The sequence below is a fragment of the Palaemon carinicauda genome, chromosome 21, assembly GCF_036898095.1.
Source record: "Palaemon carinicauda isolate YSFRI2023 chromosome 21, ASM3689809v2, whole genome shotgun sequence".
NCBI lineage: Eukaryota > Metazoa > Arthropoda > Malacostraca > Decapoda > Palaemonidae > Palaemon > Palaemon carinicauda.
This window is the reverse complement of record NC_090745.1, coordinates 85,681,521-85,701,109: the sequence shown is the minus strand read 5'-3', so window position 1 is coordinate 85,701,109 and position 19,589 is coordinate 85,681,521. Positions and strand designations below refer to the sequence as shown.

The 19,589-nt window shown below is 38.9% G+C and overlaps 1 protein-coding gene across 6 annotated transcripts in view; it reads right to left on the bottom strand.

The window, feature by feature from the left end:
* The window catches only part of LOC137615305 (tRNA:m(4)X modification enzyme TRM13 homolog), a 203,422-nt gene extending 199,771 nt beyond the window's left edge, over window positions 1–3,651 (bottom strand). For 4 of the 6 annotated variants that reach the window (XR_011039214.1, XR_011039216.1, XR_011039215.1 and 1 more), the window contains exon 1: window positions 3,501–3,626. The gene's annotated coding sequence lies outside the window, so the exon portion shown is untranslated. Of the gene's footprint in view, window positions 1–3,500 lie in introns of all 6 variants that reach the window. The other 2 variants (XM_068345061.1, XM_068345060.1) reach the window with 2 other exon arrangements.
* Window positions 3,652–19,589: the final 15,938 nt, after the last annotated feature.

Genomic DNA, 19,589 nt, shown 5'->3' with positions numbered 1-19,589 from the left:
GTGATGAGATCCCAAAGGCTTGGGGTTACAAGAGCCCGAAGGCTCAGCACGACGAGAGCCCGAAGGCTCAGCGCATTGAGAGCCCAAAGGCTCGGGGTCACGAAAGTCCGGGGGCTCAGTGCGATGAGAGCCTGAAGGCTCAGGGTCACAAGACACCAAAGGTTCAGCGTAACGAGAGCCTTAAGGCTCAGGAGTACCCTTACCGCAGGGGGGAAGCATGACCATGGTGACGAGGAGTTAAAAACTTATGCATCCGACAAACCCCCAAAGGGGAAAGTCTGGCAGGTTCCTCCAAAGAGGGAACCATGCTCTGACAAAGTCTGCAATGTCACTAGTTTGTCTCTTCAAGATCTCTCTCGCGGGTGAGAGAGATGTCTTCCTGAAGGAGGAAACTGCCTCGGACTTTGCTCTCCCCCTGACTCAGCAGGGGGGAGTGCAGTCTTCAGTGTCAGCCACAGCAGGGAACCAAAACTCCGAGTGGCGGGCAGCGGCACCATGATCATCCGGCGCTGCGCCCAAAGGGAAAGGATCCACCTCTGAGGAAGTCGGTGTTCTCTTCCTCTCGGCATCCAACTGAAGGAGCCCATACAGAATTTCCTTCAACGGGGGACCAGCCACACCTAGCAACGGCCACATCTGCAAAAGATAAAAAAAAAAAAGAGCTGGTGCTCCCCGATTAAAGGGGCAGAACCATTTCGCCAGGGGAAACAGTACCGTCCCTCAATCCTCAAGGTTGATCTGGGGTTAATAGGGCTGCGCTGATACTCAGCCATTCCCCCGAGAGGACCAGTCGAGGAGTAGCTTCGGGAAGAGATCTGGGGGTTAAAGAAGAAGTCCAAGACTTCTTTGACTTCGGGGATGACCCCGAAGGAGGAGAATCTCACTTAAGACTTCTTCTTTTTCCTACACCTAAATCTCTCCTACTGGGAGGCAGACCACTCCCGACACTCGACACTCGGGACAAGTGCTGTCCCGGTCACAACGCTGGCCTCGACAAGACAGACACAATTGGTGGGGATCCGTCTCATGGGTAGACATAAAGGTAGCACAGGAGCAGCCATCAGGTCCAGGACAGGTGTGCATGAGGCAGGTCAGAAGAAGAAACACACACTGAAAAAGAGAAAAAAAATTAAAGAATAGTAAATAATCAATTACAGTATTGTATAATCAAATGGCATGTCAGTTTAAGGTGGGAGAGAGCGGTTTAGTATGTGGCCTACCTGGCTTGTTAGGTTAGGTTAAGTTAGGCTAGGTTAGCTTAGGTAAGGTTAGGTTAGGCCACATACTAAAACAGATAGAATTTTGTGGGCCATATTCGAAAGGTAGGCCACATACTAAACTGGCACCAAATATTGTGCTTCTAACAAATTTGACCTTTACTTCCACTGCAAATAAAGTGTTCTCCCATTCCCTACGGACACAGGTGGTAACCAGGGACTTTGGGTGGGCAAAATCAGGAAAAAAATATGATTATCTAACACTTCCAAGATTTGTATAAGGCCACAGAGCCTAACAAACCTACCTAACCTAGTAGTTCCCAGGTCATCCCCCTTTCCAGGTCACAGACCTAGTTGGGGGGGGGCAAGCACCCAGACTCCCCTTCCCAGGTCACAGACTTAGCCGGGGGCAAGCCTCCTGGCCTCCCCTTTCCAGGTCACAGATTTAGCCGGGGGCAAGCCTCCTGGTCTCCCCTTCCCAGGTCACAGACTTAGCCAGGGCCTCCTGGCCTCCCCTTCCCAGGTCACAGGCTTAGCTGGGGGAAAGCCTCCTGGCCTCCTCCTTCCAAGTCACAGACTTAGCGGGGGAAAGCCTCCTGGCCTCCCCTTCCCAGGTCACAAACCTACCCAAATCACAGACCTAACTGGGGGGGGGGTGCTTGGTGACAATCTCTAAAAGTAAATTCCAAATAATTCCTTTTCTTATGATTGACACCTACGTCTTTTTTTTTTTTCTTAGCAATCACAACAGTCCAGTTGCAATAAAAAATGTGTTGATCTTCCCTTAAAGATAACTTAGAATCGCACTCAGGACAATTTACAAACAGGAGTAGATACATGTGGTTTGTAAAATGTAAATAAAAGTGAAATAAATATTTGCCAGGTGTTCATTATTTCAAGTGAGCACCTAAAAGCATTTGCTAAATTTCATGGTGACTTTTTTATGCGAAATCTAGTGTTAATAATTTCCTTAAAGCACACAATGTAATACCTAAACGTTTACAGTGCCGTTCCTTCCTACCTTACAGGAAGGACATTCACGCCACAGACTCACACCCCCGTGACCCATAAGTTTCGTCATCGTGGTCATAAAAGTAAGTCATTAATTTCTTTAATTTTAATGAGTTAGTTTTACTATTTTGTTAGCATGCGCAGCTCAACATTACCGCTTGCCAGTGTATACGAGCTTGATGTTTTATTTTCCTGAGATTGTAAGCGAGCCAGTGGCGGAACAAGAACCATTATATTTAACGTTGCTAATGTTAGCGTAACATTACATGTGAGAGTAACATAGCTAATGTTAGCGTGCGCAGCTCAACATTATCGCTTACCCGTACATAAGAGCTTGATGTTTTATTTTCCTACGAACGTAAGCGTAAGCGAGCTAGTGTCGGAACAAGAACCATTATATATAGTGTTGTCAATGTTATCGTAATAACGTTAGCGTAACGTGAGTGAAGTGACACGGAAATTGAAGAAGTCATTATATTCAAACATTTTAACAGAATATATATAACAAAAGACATTATATTGGGTTTGTGACCTGGGAACTTCTAGGCTACGTTAGGTGGGTTTGTTAAGTTATGTACCCTTTTTGTACCTTTTTATATATTGTGTAAAGGGTATATGGAAAAATGCTTTAAAATACACATGCTAATATTACCGTAGCATTGCTAATGTTAGCAATCCTATCGTAACGTTGGTAACGCTGTGTAACATTGTTAATGTTATCGTTCGCATTACATATGCAAGTGAAGTGACACATAATTTGAACAAGTCATTATATTTAAACATTTTAACAGAATATATATAACAAATTACATTATATTTAAACATTTTAACAGAAAATATATGTTTTCCTGCAGAAAATAACATGATTTATCAGGTTTTCCCCTTCATTTCATCCTTAAGAACAGCAACCAGTTCGGCTACTTAAAGTTAGTCAAATTAGTTGTTCTGTTTGTTTGCGGCTGGAATAAAGGACAAATTCGGTCAATTCACGTTATTTACTACAGGAAAACATATAATTCTGTTGGAAATGAGAATCTGTTATACAGTAAAACTTTACCAAACTATAATTGTTTTTGGTGTTCGAACACCAAAAAAAAAAACTGCGGTTTCTCACAGGGATCCAATTGTTTCAATAGGAACGTGGGGAAAGAATGACCAAGTAGCTTACACCAATAATCTTAGGCAGAAATGGATAAAACAATATAACCAATTGGAAAATATATGGTCTATGTACTGCATTTGCATAGAAAAGAAAGTAATGTATATAATTACCGCTTACTCTAAATCAAAGTGACTTAGATAAGTGTACAGTACGGTAGATGACAATAGTAAGGAGAGCAAATGTTTGTACCGTTGACGGCGTTGACATTCAGGTTCTGTATCAGGGATGAGGCATCGTATCCCTTGCAACGGCGCCTCCAAAGTTTATCTTCTTATACTGTTTTGTCTTTTCCTCCACATCAGGTTTAATACTTAATTTTTCTTTTCTATATTTGTTTCACTAAATAAAAATAATCCTACTATTTTCTTTAGGTCTTCCTCGTATGGTTGTTGTAGCTCAGTTACTTCATTCCTTTCGTTCCTATATTCCAGGCTAAAAAAACAAAAAATTGTATAAAATCTACCTCCCCATTTTCACAAAAATTACAGTTTACATTCCCCCGTCCCCATTATGTCTATTTAAAGTGTTTAGTTTTGACGTATTGGTTCTTGCTCTCAAAATATCACTGAAGCTAATGTATTGTCATAGAGTAACTCTTCTTTAATTTTTTTCTTCCACGTTCTATATATTTCTAAGGCCACTTTACTTTCCATTACTTCTTTCCACTTTTCAGTGTCCCACTTTCTGGTTTTCGATTCTATTTTTGCCTTGTTTATTCTTCTTATCTGTTTTATGTTTATACTTAATTCTTCTAAGTACTTTGCCGGTTGTTTACACCATCTGCCTTCTTTTTCTTGAATATCCAGGATAATTGTTTTCAGAATTTCTTCTTCCCATCCAGGGTACGATTTAAGTACTGCAGCTTCCCTTCCATCACCCTTGCTTTCATAGAGAATGCACCTTTCTTCCCTCTTAGAGTAGTGTTAGCTGTGCTTTTAGTGGCACCTAAAATCTTCTTGTATACCAAAGTCTCTATCCTTTGTAGTTTCTCTATTTCAGTTTCTGCTTGTTCCATACAAAATAGATGGTAAATCAATACTTTTCCAGAGTTTTTTCTTATTATTACTTTATTGTAACTTTTTTCTATAAGTGAATATGTTAAATTAGCCAATTTTTTTGCTTTTTCCATCATTACCCTTTTCTGAGTTTTAAATATATTCCTATTATTGTCTAGCTCTATTCCTGAGTATGTTAAACTTTCTACTACTTTGATTCCCTCTACGTGATTGGCTTTTCTTTCATGGTGTAAATCACAACATTACTCTTTTCTTTATCAATTTCTAACCAACATTTTTTACCAGTTTCTACTAATATTGGAATGTTATGCTTCGCATTATGTAGGCTATATCTTCTGCAATCACTAAGGCATCATCTGCAAAACCGTTTCCTTTCTCTTATATTTTCTTCATGACAATACTGTATACGTAATTAGTTTAAAAAGTGAAATTGATCCACTCGTAACCTCCATTTCTTGTTCGATATCTTCTCCTGGGTCATTGCCCGTAGTATCTCCTTGATAAATATTTGCAATTGCACTTATGATTTTGGTGTTAATTCTATACTTTTTCAAAACTTCTATTGACACCTCCCTTTTTACAGTGTCAAATACTTTACGTTCTAAGGGTCATCCTGGGATCCGAGTACCGGGAAGAAAAGTTAAAAGGTTTCAATTTTTAAATTAATTTTTCGTCTTTAGCATCTAGGCTTTATGAGAATTTTCATACTTTTTTTAAAGGTTTCTATATAAATTCTAGTTTATTTCAATTTATTTTATGTCTCGCTATGTGAAAATAGAGTACGGAATATGAAATGTTAATACATATGCTGGCATTATTTGGGCCAACAAGACAAAGGCTATTTTCTGTATTGTAACACAGTTTGCACTATACTATCATAACTTTATTCATAATGATATGATAAAATTATTTATTTTAAAACTATATTTATTATAGTTTATTACAACCATTACTTTATTATAATACTTTATTAAATTTATGCTACATTATATTATTTATATATAAAAGAAACTACAATTTCTCATTTCTGGCTGGCATAATTTCGTGGCGTAGCCTATTGTTCAATCTCCATACATATGGTAAAACAATATAAAATCAATCAAATCATCATTATTTTGATTAAATATGCATTATATATTATGTATAAATGACCAATCGAACATTAAAATGTGATGTATAATTCATATACAAGGATTTAATTATTTCAGCACAATAGGAAACATTTATGTTGATACGTATATATATAATCATATAAAAACACATATATATTCGTTGTAGATTATACAATAACGTATTTGCTTTCCTTCATACATTATTATGTGTCTAAGATAGTGAAAACAGGTTCCATAAGTCAGCAGATTGCTATTTTCATTCTAATTCAAAAGAAAAACTAATTATTTTATTTACTAAACAAAGTGTCTTGAGACAAAATTGCTTCACCAAAATTTCTAAGTATAATAATAATAATAATAATAATAATAATAATAATAATAATAATAATAATAATAATAATAATAATAATAATAATAATAATAATAATAATAATAATAATAATAATAATAATAATGATAATAATAATAATAATTGTCGGGAGTTTCGAACTGATCACTCGAAAACCCCGCCATTTAACTCCACGAACGTTGCGTTAAATTGAGGTAAGATTGGAAGATCTTGCAGGCGTTTCTAGGAATGAGTATTGTCCAGTACGTGACGGTATTGTGGCATAAAATTCAACCACCTGGTGGGGAAGGAGCGGGTGTCAGAGAGACAAGGTGTTTATTATTTACGAATTACAAAAATGATACTGTACTGTTTTACTATGACAATAATATCGATGTATATGTTTAGAGCCAAGGACTCTCTAGTTTGTTGGATTACGGCAAATTACGACCTTCAGCCGAAGTATTAAGTTTACTCTTTGATCTGAAGTAAGACTTTGATTGTTTCTCTGTCTTGTGGTGGATAAAGAAGCTATATCAAACCCCTTATTGAATAAATAACGTAAGAATTCCCTCGCATCTCCCAAGGACATTTTAGTTAGCGCGGGAGATCGTAGTTTTCTTCGGAGCTGTCCAGCACGATGCTCATCCATCTCTGCCTAAACCCCCAACACAGTTAGTAGTGCTATTGTTAGTCTCTCTGTCTCCGCTCCAAGCCACGTGATACCAGGTCGGTTCCTTTTTTCTGAGTGTTGCATGTAACTTATATCGGTCTGTAAAATTGTCATCCCTGGGACTGGGGATTTGTTGTATGCATTAAAATACGCCTATGGACCTTGGTAGGTGATTTACCAAGGAACTACCCCTTTAATTGTGAAAATTTAGTCTTTTTTGGTCCAACGTGGACTTTGTGCTTTATGAGCACATGTTGCAGACCCCTTAAGGGCGACAGTTCTATTTTTCAGTTAGCTTAAGTGTTATTGTGTGCTATTTCTCTAAAAAATAGTTATTTTTGTAATAAATTTGAAAATTGTAATCATATTTTATTGAATCCTGAATAGTTTTGGAAAGCAAACCTCTTCAAGGTCTTGTCATCGGCCCATTCTATCGGGCCTAGAATCATTCATTTCAATAAGTCGGAGAAAAATCACGACAATAATAATAATAATAATAATAATAATAATAATACTTTTAATGATAATAATGTTAATGATAACAATAATAATGATAATAATAAAAATAATGATAATTGTGGGAAATAATTCCGGGAAAGGCCTCCCCGTTTCTGATTTCCGGACCCGAGCCTGAAGGATAGAGCGCCAACACTCTCACACTTGACAAACTAGAGAACCGCAACGAAGACGGTTTGCTTTCCCTACACACATTCAAGTCCAAAGATTATTCTATACAGGGACTGTCAGCACCGATATCACCTTGATGTTCAGACACTACTCCAGGGCGCAGAATAGTAAATCCCAATCAAGTGTGGTTGGACTGAATCAGTTACGTTAACGACAGTTTCACAAAGAGTTAGGGGGAGCAGTACTGTAAAAGTCAAAACGTCCTAAGGACCACCGGAAGGTAATACTGTAGAACATTACAATAAAGGATTGACACCGATAGCTTTAGATTGACGTAAATATAAACTTACCTTTAAGTCATATCTCACCTCATGTGATAACTCATTTAGTCATTTCAAAATGTAAAGGTCAAGTTAAAAACAGTTAATAATTTCAACCTAAAAATGGCGTTTATTTCCATAAAGTACAACAGGAATTTTCACCTAACTGACACAGGAAAAAACAGCAAAACTACCTAATTGAAATTTGAATAAAGACCGCATGGCATATGAAAAATGAAAAATGCCAAGAAAATGGTCAAATCAATTAAATCTAAAATCAATAATCAAATGACTAATCAACCAATGAAAGTAAAAATGGTGACTGAAATAATATCAAAAGTTCTACTCACTACTTTGAACACATTCCTCTCGGGCAATAAAATTTCAAACTTGATAGAGGGGAACGGGAACACAACTTATGTTAATGGACACGCCACAAATGATTAAACCAGACAGTTTGAACATGACTTCCTAGCTAAATGTGCACATCGTCAAATAAAGGCTAGAAAAAAAAGGGGGGGGGGACAGTTCCTTGGCCAAGGTTGAGCACCGTTAATTAGTACTCACGCTCTTGAGGGTTGATTGTAGACGTAGTGGAGGCATCTTGTAAACTGTTAAGAACACGGTGCATCTTCAGTTCTGCACTGACGTGTTTTGTCTTTGTAAGTTTATCTTCTAAATAATGGCACAAAGTAAGGCATACTGTTGGTTAGTAAATGGTTGACCAACAGGTAGTTGAACCGACGCCTATGTTAAAACGACGTCTCAGATGAAGAGGCTATGCCTACGTCCGCCTTCCACGCTTCCTGGTTTTTAAGTGGGCTGCTCGCACGCTTCTCCCTGCCGCCGCTGAGCTGCTTCAAACCAGTCGAGTCTTCTTCTTCAAATTTCCATGAATACGTGGTTTGCTGAAGGGTGCTTCTTCTTCAAATTTCCATGAGTACGTGGTTTGCTGAAGGGTGCTTTTTATAAATACAAGGATCATTCTTGAAACTCCAGGGGAAGTAATTATAAAGAAATCCTACTGTCTGGCTTATAAAAATTAATATTCATACAAAAAAATTAAGTGGCGTTTAGTGATGTTCAATAACACAGAAAACAATCCTAGCTAAACAGACTTATAAATAGGTACTGAGATGTAAATAGCAATAAGCTAAGATCAATGAGTTACGTAAATTAAAGTTACGTAAATTAACGTTACTTAAATACAAACCAATTGTGGTTAAACATACAAAACTTCAAGAGCATTTGGAACAGAACGCAACCAAGTGCTGTTTTTGAAAATTGTCGACGGTCGGTTGCATCATCAAGCAATGTACTGTGATCTCAGGAAATGAGATAAAATCATCTACAGAGGAATGAGGTGATGAAAGGTAAAGCATTACAGGGGAATGATGGACATGTTAGCAGCAATGAATATTTAAGGGTATAATAATGAAGGTTACAAATGAAACAAAAGAAAAACGAGATGCTTAAAATCCAGAAAATAACAAACAAAAAACAAAAAATGGAATAACGGGGGTGACTAAAATAAAGCGTGGAAAGAATTTCTACACTACAGAAACTACCTTATGCTCAATAATGAACAATATGATAAGTCTTCTTGATGAGGGAAAGTATGGAATTTTGATTATGTTAGATCTTAGTGCTGCTTTCGATACTGTTGTGCACGATTACTGATAATGATAATAAGAATAGGGAAGTGGGGAATATGGGGAAAGGAAGAGTACCCCTGGATACAATCCAGTTTATAGCTCAAAGGCAGGTACTCGGGATGGGAAAGATTAAGGAAATAGGGAGAAAGAGAAGTATAGGAGAAGAATAAAAGAGAGGGGCAGACCCTCTTGCGATATTAGAGAATTGGTATTATTATTCCTTGCCTATTACACAATTACTTACTTGACGACTTAAAGTCCATTGGAGTGACCGAGGAAGCACTGGAATTTTTGCGGAGTTACTTAACGAACATGAAGACTATTGTAGAAGTTTCTGTGAACCGATCCAGTGAGAGAATTCTTATGAAAGGTGTACCACAGAATAGTGTTCTGGGCCTTATCTTGTTCAACATATATACTATCGAGCTATCACACATCTTGAAAAAACAAAAAGTGGGTTTTAAACTATATGCAGATGATACTCAGTTCTACCTTTCAATTTCAACAATACAAGAGACAAAGAAGAAAATTGATGAGATAATGACTGAAATAAAAACATGGATGCAGAGGAAAAAGCTTAAATTAAATTATGGTAAAACAGAATGTATGCTTTTTGGCACAAAGGTGGCTTTGAATAATTACCAGTTATTTCAAAGTATAAGAATTGGTGACGCTGATGTTAGGATTGTGTCTGTTGTGAAAAATTTGGGTGTATTGATAGATTGTAATTTGTCAGTGAGGGATCAAATAGTGAACACAGTGAAAGTGTGTAACTATCACCTGAGAAACATAGCATTTATTGGAAAATATTTAACAGAGGTCAGTACAAAAATTTTAGTGATGAGTCACGTAATATCAAGGCTTGATTATTGCAATTCTTTGTACTATAAATTTCCCAATACACTACTAAGAAAGCTTCAAAATGTGCAAAACCGGGCGGCTAGACTAATAAAAGGCATTAAACCTCGGAAGAGAATAACTCCTGCACTGATCGATCTACATTGGTTACCTGTTAAGGCTAGAATTGAATTTAAAATTTGTTTGTTGACTCACAAAGCACTTACAAGTGATAAGTCTAAATATCTTTGTGATTGCTTGGTCCCCTACCCTCAAGCTACTAGCGCTGCTGTAAGAGTTAGACATGCTGATGACCCACATAGACTATTCGAAATTAGTGTGGATCATTCAATAGGAGGAAGAACGTTTTGTTATGCTGCACCGAGGCTCTTCAACGACCTTCCACTTGATGTCAAGAATAGTAAAAATGTGGGAGCTTTCAAGAAAAACCTGAAGACTTATCTCTTTGGAAAGTGATATGATAGTGATCTGAAAAATATTCAGCCTGCATACAAATGCTAGCGAATAACTGTAAAGATACAGAGCAAAATATTAACTGGAAAGAAATTATTTTCACACACCAAGGACTGCCTGAACAGACTCTTAGTGTCTGATGGAGGGCGAGAAATAAACCCCTAAAAGTAAAAGTAAGTAAGTAGGTAGCTGTATTGACATATTGCGGTTTTGTAAACTGCCCGTTTACTTTCAATTTTTCAATCCTTTCTTTTCTTGCATAAGGAAGATGACATAAAAATTGGCATACGGAAAATTAGATATTATTTGGTGGGAAGGGTGGAGGCAAAATATATAGAAACGAAGAAATCTATATATAAAATCAATTAAAATGGCTAAAGCATCAGATCTATTAAAGTACAAAACTGTATAATGAGGGTTGAATTTATACTGAAATCGTTATTCTGGTGGTGCTCATATGTGAATTGTAGGCAAAATTAATGTAGTATAAAGTGTGGTAATTGCAGAGCTTGATATTTGTAGTAGGTTTTATAATGATTATCTGATGAGGGGATACAAGCAATTGTGGAGACAGGTGAATTGTGATTTAGCTAGAAGGGGAGATTTTAGAAAAGGATATGGAATGTCATTGGAATCTTTTTTTTTCTTTTAGCAGAGGAGATATGATAAAATGCCAAGGGGTGTCTTGTTTAGATGTTTAAAAAGTTAAGCACCAGGAAAGCTTGTTAGATAAGTTGAAATTGTTTGTAGAATCAAAAGGACAGCCTTGATCACACTCTTCAAAAGTTATATTAGGTATAGGCCTATATGAATAATTGCCGCTAGTACCTATAGCTTATTTGTTTTGGCTGATCGGGAATGAACTAATGAATTATATGCAAGCACAGGAGATTTGGTCACAGCAGAAAGAAGAAAATTTCTTATAAAGGCAAACCAAGACGGTATACTGCAATATTGTTGTATTTATTGGAATATCTTAATATTCTAGTGACCAGTCTCTTTTCATAAACATTATATCATAGCTTATTGTTTCACACTTTGGTCTAAGTATAACTTAAACATGGACACCAGAAACCATTACGGACACTACGAAAAGAATGATACAAATAACCTATGTATAACAAATGAGAAAATATTTATTTTAGTAACAGCAATTCTCCTATATTACAGCTTGTAAAAAATAGTGAAACAATTATAAACAACTGGTCAGGAAAAAAAAAACTTTTATTTTTAATTGCAATTTAACAAGGTAAAACTGATTATGTTGGCAACATTGCTATTCTGTAAAGTGTACTGCAGCTGCACTCAGTATTGCCACATATGGGAATTAATCCCTATATTTGGGAATTTATCTCTAGATTTGGGAATTTTTGGTTGTCTGATGGGAATATTCTGTACAAATTTCTATGAAGAAGAAAGATTAGTAAACCTTTATATTGTTGCAATAAGTTTATTTGCCCTTATATGAAGTATAGTGAAAAATTTATATATCAGTATAGCCTACATGATAAGAGGGAAACATATTTGTGGAAATGGGGATTTTTGTGTTGTTTTGGAAATTTTTCATTGAGATTTGGGGATTTTTAGACTAACTCATCTGGCAACAGTGGTTGCACTTCACCTCACTTAACTCCCCGCAACGGTCTGTAGTCAAAGTTTTTCTTTTATTGTGTATAATGTAAAATTAAATCGCGGTATTAATGTAGTGTTGGCTCCTATAATCCTATTTCACCATGGATCGTTATGCAGGTCATTTGGCTACAGTAAGTATTCAATTCATAGAAAAGAAATTATTCATAGAAAAGAAATTTGTTAGATATTGGTACTTTTTGTAACTTGTTTCTGAGCCAAGCTTGGCTATACAAAGGCAGAATATAGGCCTATGTAATATATTTCTTGTTTACTGATAAATCAGTTGCTCTGACCTACATTTGGAGGCTGTCATTCACTTTAGACAATTAAGGGTAAAGATATGACACTTTATTTTTAGCTAAAACATGAACCATATATTTTTCCTACTCGGTATCTTGTTTTTTGTGCATTTCTGGGTTCAGTTATAGAATGGTTAAATATTAGGTATGACATTAAAACTCGCATAATTGAATAGATCATTGCAAATACACTATTATGAATACCATATAGTAATGGCGGAAATTTCTATTATGTGAGTTACAGATTATACAACTTGCTGCCAGAAGTTGTTCGTTCGAACAGAATAAAGGACCCAAAGTTTTATATTTTAAATCTTTATCTATTTTCAATATTGGAGTATGCAATATAAACGTAGCTCTTATTTCATGGTAAATTTTTAGAAAGAGGAACGAGCCCAAATTGACATGAGAATATGTTTTTCTAGGTGATTTTGATGTGTTTTGCACGAATATCACCTTCATTTTCCTCGGAAATGAACGGTTTTAGACTTTACTCTATAACAAACCTAACCTAACCTAATACAACCACCTAACCTAACCTACTTGTTACTTGTGAGTAGTCTTCAAGGCCCCGCTCCGCTGCTGACGCAGCGCTCCGCAGGGCCTCCCTCGTACACATTGAGTTAACATCTATAATCTTGTTTAATGCACTTTTCATTCAAATCGTAGCATTCAGTGAATAAGTGGGTTTTCAACTTCTTTTTAAAAATCTGCAAATTTTCACTATTCTTGATATTTTCAGGCAGCATATTGTACAGTCTTGGTGCACACGTTGCAAAAGCTCTAAAACCAATATCTGAATTGCATCTTGGTTCAATCAATCTATGACGATCTACACTATGTCTCAAGATCATAGAAGTGTCAAGGTGAAAGGCACTCAGTAAATTGTTCATGTATTTTGGTCTTTCAAAATGTAGAGCTTGGTAAGTCATAAGACATATCTTATAAATAATTCTTGCCTTAATTGGCAGCCAATGTAAATCAATCAGCGCTGGTGTTATTCTTTCTCGGCGAGGTAAACCTTTGATCAATCTGGCAGCTCTGTTCATGACATTTTGTAGCCTTTTCAACAGATAGTTTGGTAGTCTATAATAAAGTGAGTTGCAATAATCCAACTTGGACATAACATAGTTGTGAACAAGCATTTTTATAGTCTTCTCATCCAAATATTTCTTAATGAAGGCAATATTCTTTAGATGATATCCAGTTGCTTTCACTACGTTATTAATTTGATCATGAAATGAGAGATGACGGTCAACCAAGATCCCTAGGTCTCTGACCACATGTTTCACTTCCATAGTGGTACCATGCATTCGTAGAGTTGCATTCGCAAGTCTCCTCAGATCATTCTTCTTTCCCACAAGTAAACTTAGGGCCCTGTACCCCTACTTAGGCCTAGCTGGGGGGCTCCGCTCCCCCTGCGACCCCCCCTTAAGGCCGCAGTGATTAGTAACATTAAAAGAATTAAAAGAAATATCCGGGGAGGGCCAGACAATGGCTTCAGTCGTTGCATTCTATTATTAGTAACATTAGAAGAATTAAAATTGGTAGGAGGAATATTTTAATATAATTGGCTTTCGTTTGTTTAAAATGAGCCAATTATTTTGAAGTATCAAGTCACGTGGGGCAATCAAACGAAGTGTATAGGTGGAACAAAAAGAGTGGGTGGAGCTATGAAGTCATTTTTTGGCGCGAGTCAAAGGGTGAACATCTTTCTTTAATAGCCACTCGCCTTAGTGAAAAACAGAGTCCTCATTTTTGGTAAACGTAACAAAAATCTACTACTTATGTTCTATTCATCTCCAGGCATAACTAATGGTATATTCCTAATCAGAAAAGTGGGATTTATGCATTTTTGAAGTATTTATAGGTTGCTAAGCTGGTTCCTTTTTCTAAAATAATACCCAACAGGGAACTATATCTTCAAGAGAAAAAAACGGTATTTGTTTACAAGAGCACGCTCTCCATATACTCCAAAATTATGCATTCCTGCAGCTCTTCTCCTTTTGTACACTTATTAGGTTCTTTAAATTCTGGGAAAGCAAAAAATAGCAAGATATGTTGCACAAGGGGGAGGGGGAGGGGTTGGTTGAGGAGGTACTAAACGACCTGGAACTGTCATCGTCAACATAGTCAGTCAAAGCGAAGTTCGTGACGTCAGCGTACAAAATTGAAAATGGAGCAATTACTCAAAAGTGTCTCTATTTGTGAATTGTATATTTCATTAGGTAAATACTTGAAAATAAATCTTATTTAAAAAAAAAAAAAAAAAAACTTTATAAGGAATATTTTTGCAGTGTATGACTGTTTTCATTAGCGGGAAATTGGCAGGCATCCTTAGGCAGTGGTCAATAGATGGCAGTAGTGTAGCAAAACGTCTGGGAAAACTCGTAATTTTCAAAAAAGTTTCTTTAAAAAAACACTTTAATAGGTTGGCCATGGCACCAGCCGCCCATTGAGATACTACCGCTACTACTTTGACTGGTTACGGTTCTTTCCCTTTACCTACACAGACACCGAATAGTCTATCCTATTCTTTACAGATTCTCCTCTGTCCTCATACACCTGACAACACTGAGATTGCCAAACATTTCTTCTTTATCCTAGGGGTTAACTACTGCACTAGTAATTGTTCAGTGGCTACTTTCCTCTTGGTAAGGGTAGAAGAGACTCTTTACCTATGGTAAGCAGCTCTTCTAGGAGAAGGACACTCCAAAATCAAACCATTGTTCTCTAGTCTTGGGTAGTGCCATAGCCTCTGTACCATGGTCTTGGGTTAGAGTTCTTTTGCTTGAGGGTACACTTGGGCATACTATTCTATCTACTTTCTCTTCTTGTTTTGTTAAATTTTTATAGTTTGTGTAGGAAATATTTATTCTTTAAAATATTTAATTTTTCCTTGTTTCCTTTCCTCACTGGGCTATTTACCCAGTTGGGGCCCCTGGGCTTATAGCATCCTGCTTTTCCAACTAGGGTTATAGCTTAGCATTTAATAATAATAATCATAATAATAATATAAAATATACATTTCACAAATAGTGACACTTATGAGTAATTGGTCCATTTTTAATTTAGTATATATTTTGAATGTACCAAATGTACGCTGACGTCACAAACTTTTCTTTGATTGACTATGTTGACGATGTTGGTTCCAGGTCGTTTAGTACCTCCTTAACCACCTCTTCCCCCTCCCCCTTGTGCAACATATCTTGCTATTTTCTGCTTTCCCAGCATTTAGAAAACCTCCGAATTACTGTACAAGAAGAGAAGAGCTGCAGGAATGCATAATTTCGAAGTAAATGGAGAGCGTGCTCTTGTAAACAAATACTGAAAAACCAGCTTTTCCTACAGTAAATAAGGTACTATTTTAGTCAAACACAGGGCAAACTTTACTAATAGAAAATTGTGGAATATTTATTGAAAAACGCGGGTTTTATTTGAAAATGACCTTTATTTCCCTTGCAAATAAATAGTTAATAAGATATACCCTAATATATCCTACAGTAATGGGGGCTATCCAGTGGGAACCAGGTGTTTTGGGTGGGGAACATTTACTGGCGAATCGATAAATAATGGTAAAACTAACCTTTTCTTCATACATCATTCTTTAGGATGCCTAATTAATCCTTGAAAAGTTGCACAAAGTATGGGGTATCTTATTAGAAACTTCAGAATCATGGCGCACTCAACATTAATAGAAAATAATCACCTATATTAAAAGAGCATGTGAAAGGCTAAATAAAAAGTATAATTTTTATATTAGATTGAAGAAGGTGGAATTAAATGAGGTTTATATGATTTTACCTAAAAATTTTTCTAAGTTGGGAGAGACGTTTCCTCTATGGCAATGTTTACGTTAAACGAGCCCTTTAACTCACTTTTTTAAATATTTAACTTAGCCGGTGAATATATATAGCTGCAACTCTGTTGCTCGACAGACAAAAAAAAAACAGTAAAACTCGCCAGCGATCGCTATACAGGTTGCGGGTGTGCCCACCAGCGCCAACTGTCGGCCAGATACCACACTCGATGTAAACAAAGACTCAATTTCTTCTCTGTCGACGTGTCGACAAGACGTACTTTACTCGCTGTTGAAACCTGGAGTTTTTCCCATCATATTTGGTGAAGTACTTTATTTTGGTTATGAGCTTTCGCAGTACAGGGTTTTTCTTCAAATAAATCCTTGAACTCTTTTTTTGTATCGGATTCATTGTTGATGACTTAGATCGTTTTTTGGAATTTTCCCTTGACCAATTCAAAATGGCTGACCTTTCACAAGTTCCCAAGTTTAGAAAATGCAATGCTAGGGACTGTCATAGGCGTCTTCCAAAGGCTTCTCTCGACCCTCACACTGTTTGTTCCAATTGTCGGGGTAAAACCTGTCAATTGGAAGATCGGTGTGAGGAATGCGTGGGCCTTTCGGAATTCGATTTTATCGAATTTGAGAAGTATACACGCAGACTAGAGAGAGATAGGGTAAGGAGAAGTTCTTCTAGGTCGGTAGATTTTTCCTCTCCTCATGCCCCTCAACCTAATCCTTCCCCTGTAGTGGTTGTTCCTAGCACTCAGGAACCATCGATGGCTGACATGATGCGTGCTATCCATGCCTTGGGGGAGAGAGTTGAGTCCCTTGCAAGTGACCGCAATCAACTCATGGCGGATGTTAAGGAACTAAAGTGCCAAAGTGCCACGGGAAGTGATAAAGTGCCTAGTGTTTCTCAAAGTGTTGTGAACAGTGTTGCGCTTGAGGGTTCGTCTGTTCGTGCCTGTCGTCCTCCTAGTCCGGGACCTCTTGCAAGCTCCCAAGCCCAGGGGAGAAGCAATGTCGTACGACGCATGGGTTCGAGAGGCTTTGATCAGCGAACAGACGTTCCCTCTATGGTATCAGGCGTATCTCCCCAAGATCGCCCTTACCAACGTAAGACGAGAGAGCCCGTTTTTACCTCGTCGTCCGAAGGTGTTTCTCGTAAGAAACTTTGGACCAAGGTCTCACGACCTTTAAAGCGTAAGTCGGTCCCTTCAGGACAAGTCCAACGTCCCGGTTGTAGCCACTGGATCAGTTCGGACTCGTTGCCGTCATCTGATGACTGCTCGCCGCCTAAGAGAGGCAAAGCGGTACCGCCTCAGTCCCTCACCCCGTCTGTTGCCGCACCTGCTGCCGTAGACCCTAAATGGGTATTGCTACAGGACATGCAGTCCAAGCTTGCATCCTTGATGGAGGACTTCAATGCGGAGAAGGTTGCTGCTGAACCTTCTGGCCAACAACCATCCAAGCGGTCTGTTGTGCGTCCTGTTGACGCTGAGGTTACTTTCTCGCGTCTACCAGTTGAGGTTGTACCCCCACCGATGCGACCCAGTGTGGTTTGCCAGCCGCACGTTGACGTTAGGCAACGCACGGAGGTGGTTGTTGAGGTTCAGGACGTTCAATAACCATAAGAGGTGTCTTGTTTTGACGCAGTGCGTCAACCTCCGCAACCCGGTATGGTGTTGACTGCACAACCCAGATGGTCTAAACAGTCTCGGGTGGACGCTGTGCGTCCTCGCGCACCCATGGTTGTTGACAGTTCACAGACTGTGCAGCAGTTCCATGACGTTGCGTCCGGATCCGTCACGCATGCACCAGTGCGACCGGACTCAGCGAGCCAAACGTTGCCCACTCCGTTGCCGTTTCCTCATCAGTTTTCGGATGAGGAACTATCAGATGAGGACGTTGCTGAACCGCAAGGGGATCAACCTTCAGAACTGGACGAACCTAAGGCAACTCAACCATCATTGGACTTTAGAAAAGTCATGGCTGTTTTTAAGGAATTGTTCCCTGACCACTTTGTTTCTGTGGCTCCTCGTTCGCCGCCGTCAGAGTTTGTGTTAGGCGTGCCTGCTACCACACCTGCCTTTACTAGACTCGTTCTCTCTTGTTCATCCAAGAGAGCTTTGCGGCTATTGGGAGACTGGTTAGAGACTAAGAAGAGTTTAGGAAAGACAGCATTTGCTTTTCCCCCATCTAAACTCTCGTCTAGATCGAGCGTCTGGTATGCCACGGGAGAAGTTCTCGGCTTGGGAGTTCCTGCCTCTGCCCAGGGCGACTTCTCAAGTCTTGTAGACTCTCCCCGCCGCCTTGCCATGAGACGCTCGAAGATTTGTTGGTCACCATCGGACCTGGACCACCTTCTTAAAGGGATTTTTAGGGCTTTCGAAGTCTTTAACTTCCTAGACTGGTGCCTAGGAGCCCTGAGCAGGAAGATCTCTTCTGCAGATAAGGACGTTTCCTTGCTCATTATGTCCTGCATGGACAAGGCCGTCCGTGATGGGTCCAACGAACTAGCCGCCTCATTCACGTCCGGAGTCCTGAAGAAGCGAGAGTCTCTATGTTCTTTCCTGTCTGCTGGAGTGACGCCATGCCAAAGATCCGAGCTACTCTTTGCTCCCCTTTCCAAGTGCCTGTTTCCTGAAGTCTTGGTAAAGGAAATTGCCCTATCCTTAGTTCAGAAGGACACCCACGATCTAGTTGCGTCCTCGACTCGCAAAGCTCCCCCTTTGCCTACATTGTCTGCTAGACCGAGGTTAGACACTCCAGCGTCTCGCTTTATTCCGCCCTTTCGTGGCAGAGCCTCCAGCAGAGGAGGTGCTCGTGCCGAAGGGAAGCGAGGGAAGAGGAAAGGATCCAAGTCCTCTAAGGGCAGAGTCTGACTGCCCGCAACTTCAGACAGCAGTAGGAGCCAGACTCAAGAACTTCTGGCAAGCCTGGGAGAAGAGAGGCGCAGATCAACAATCTGTGAAGTTACTCAGAGAGGGGTACAAGATCCCTTTTGTACGCAAACCCCCTCTAGTGACGTCCCCCATCGATCTCTCTCCCAGGTACAGAGAGGTAGAAAAGAGACAAGCCCTGAAACTGGAAGTGTCTCTTTTGCTAGAGAAGGGAGCGGTGGTCAAAGTCTCGGACCTTCAATCACCGGGGTTTTACAACCGTCTCTTCCTAGTATCAAAGAAGACAGGAGGGTGGAGACCGGTGCTAGACGTCAGTGCTCTGAATGTCTTTGTCACAAAGACGAAGTTTTCCATGGAGACCACAAAGTCAGTCTTAGCAGCGGTCAGAAAGGAAGACTGGATGGTCTCGCTAGACCTAAGGGACGCCTACTTCCACATCCCCATTCACTCAGACTCCCAACCTTTTCTGAGATTCGTCTTCGAAGATGTGGTCTACCAGTTTCGGGCCCTGTGCTTTGGCC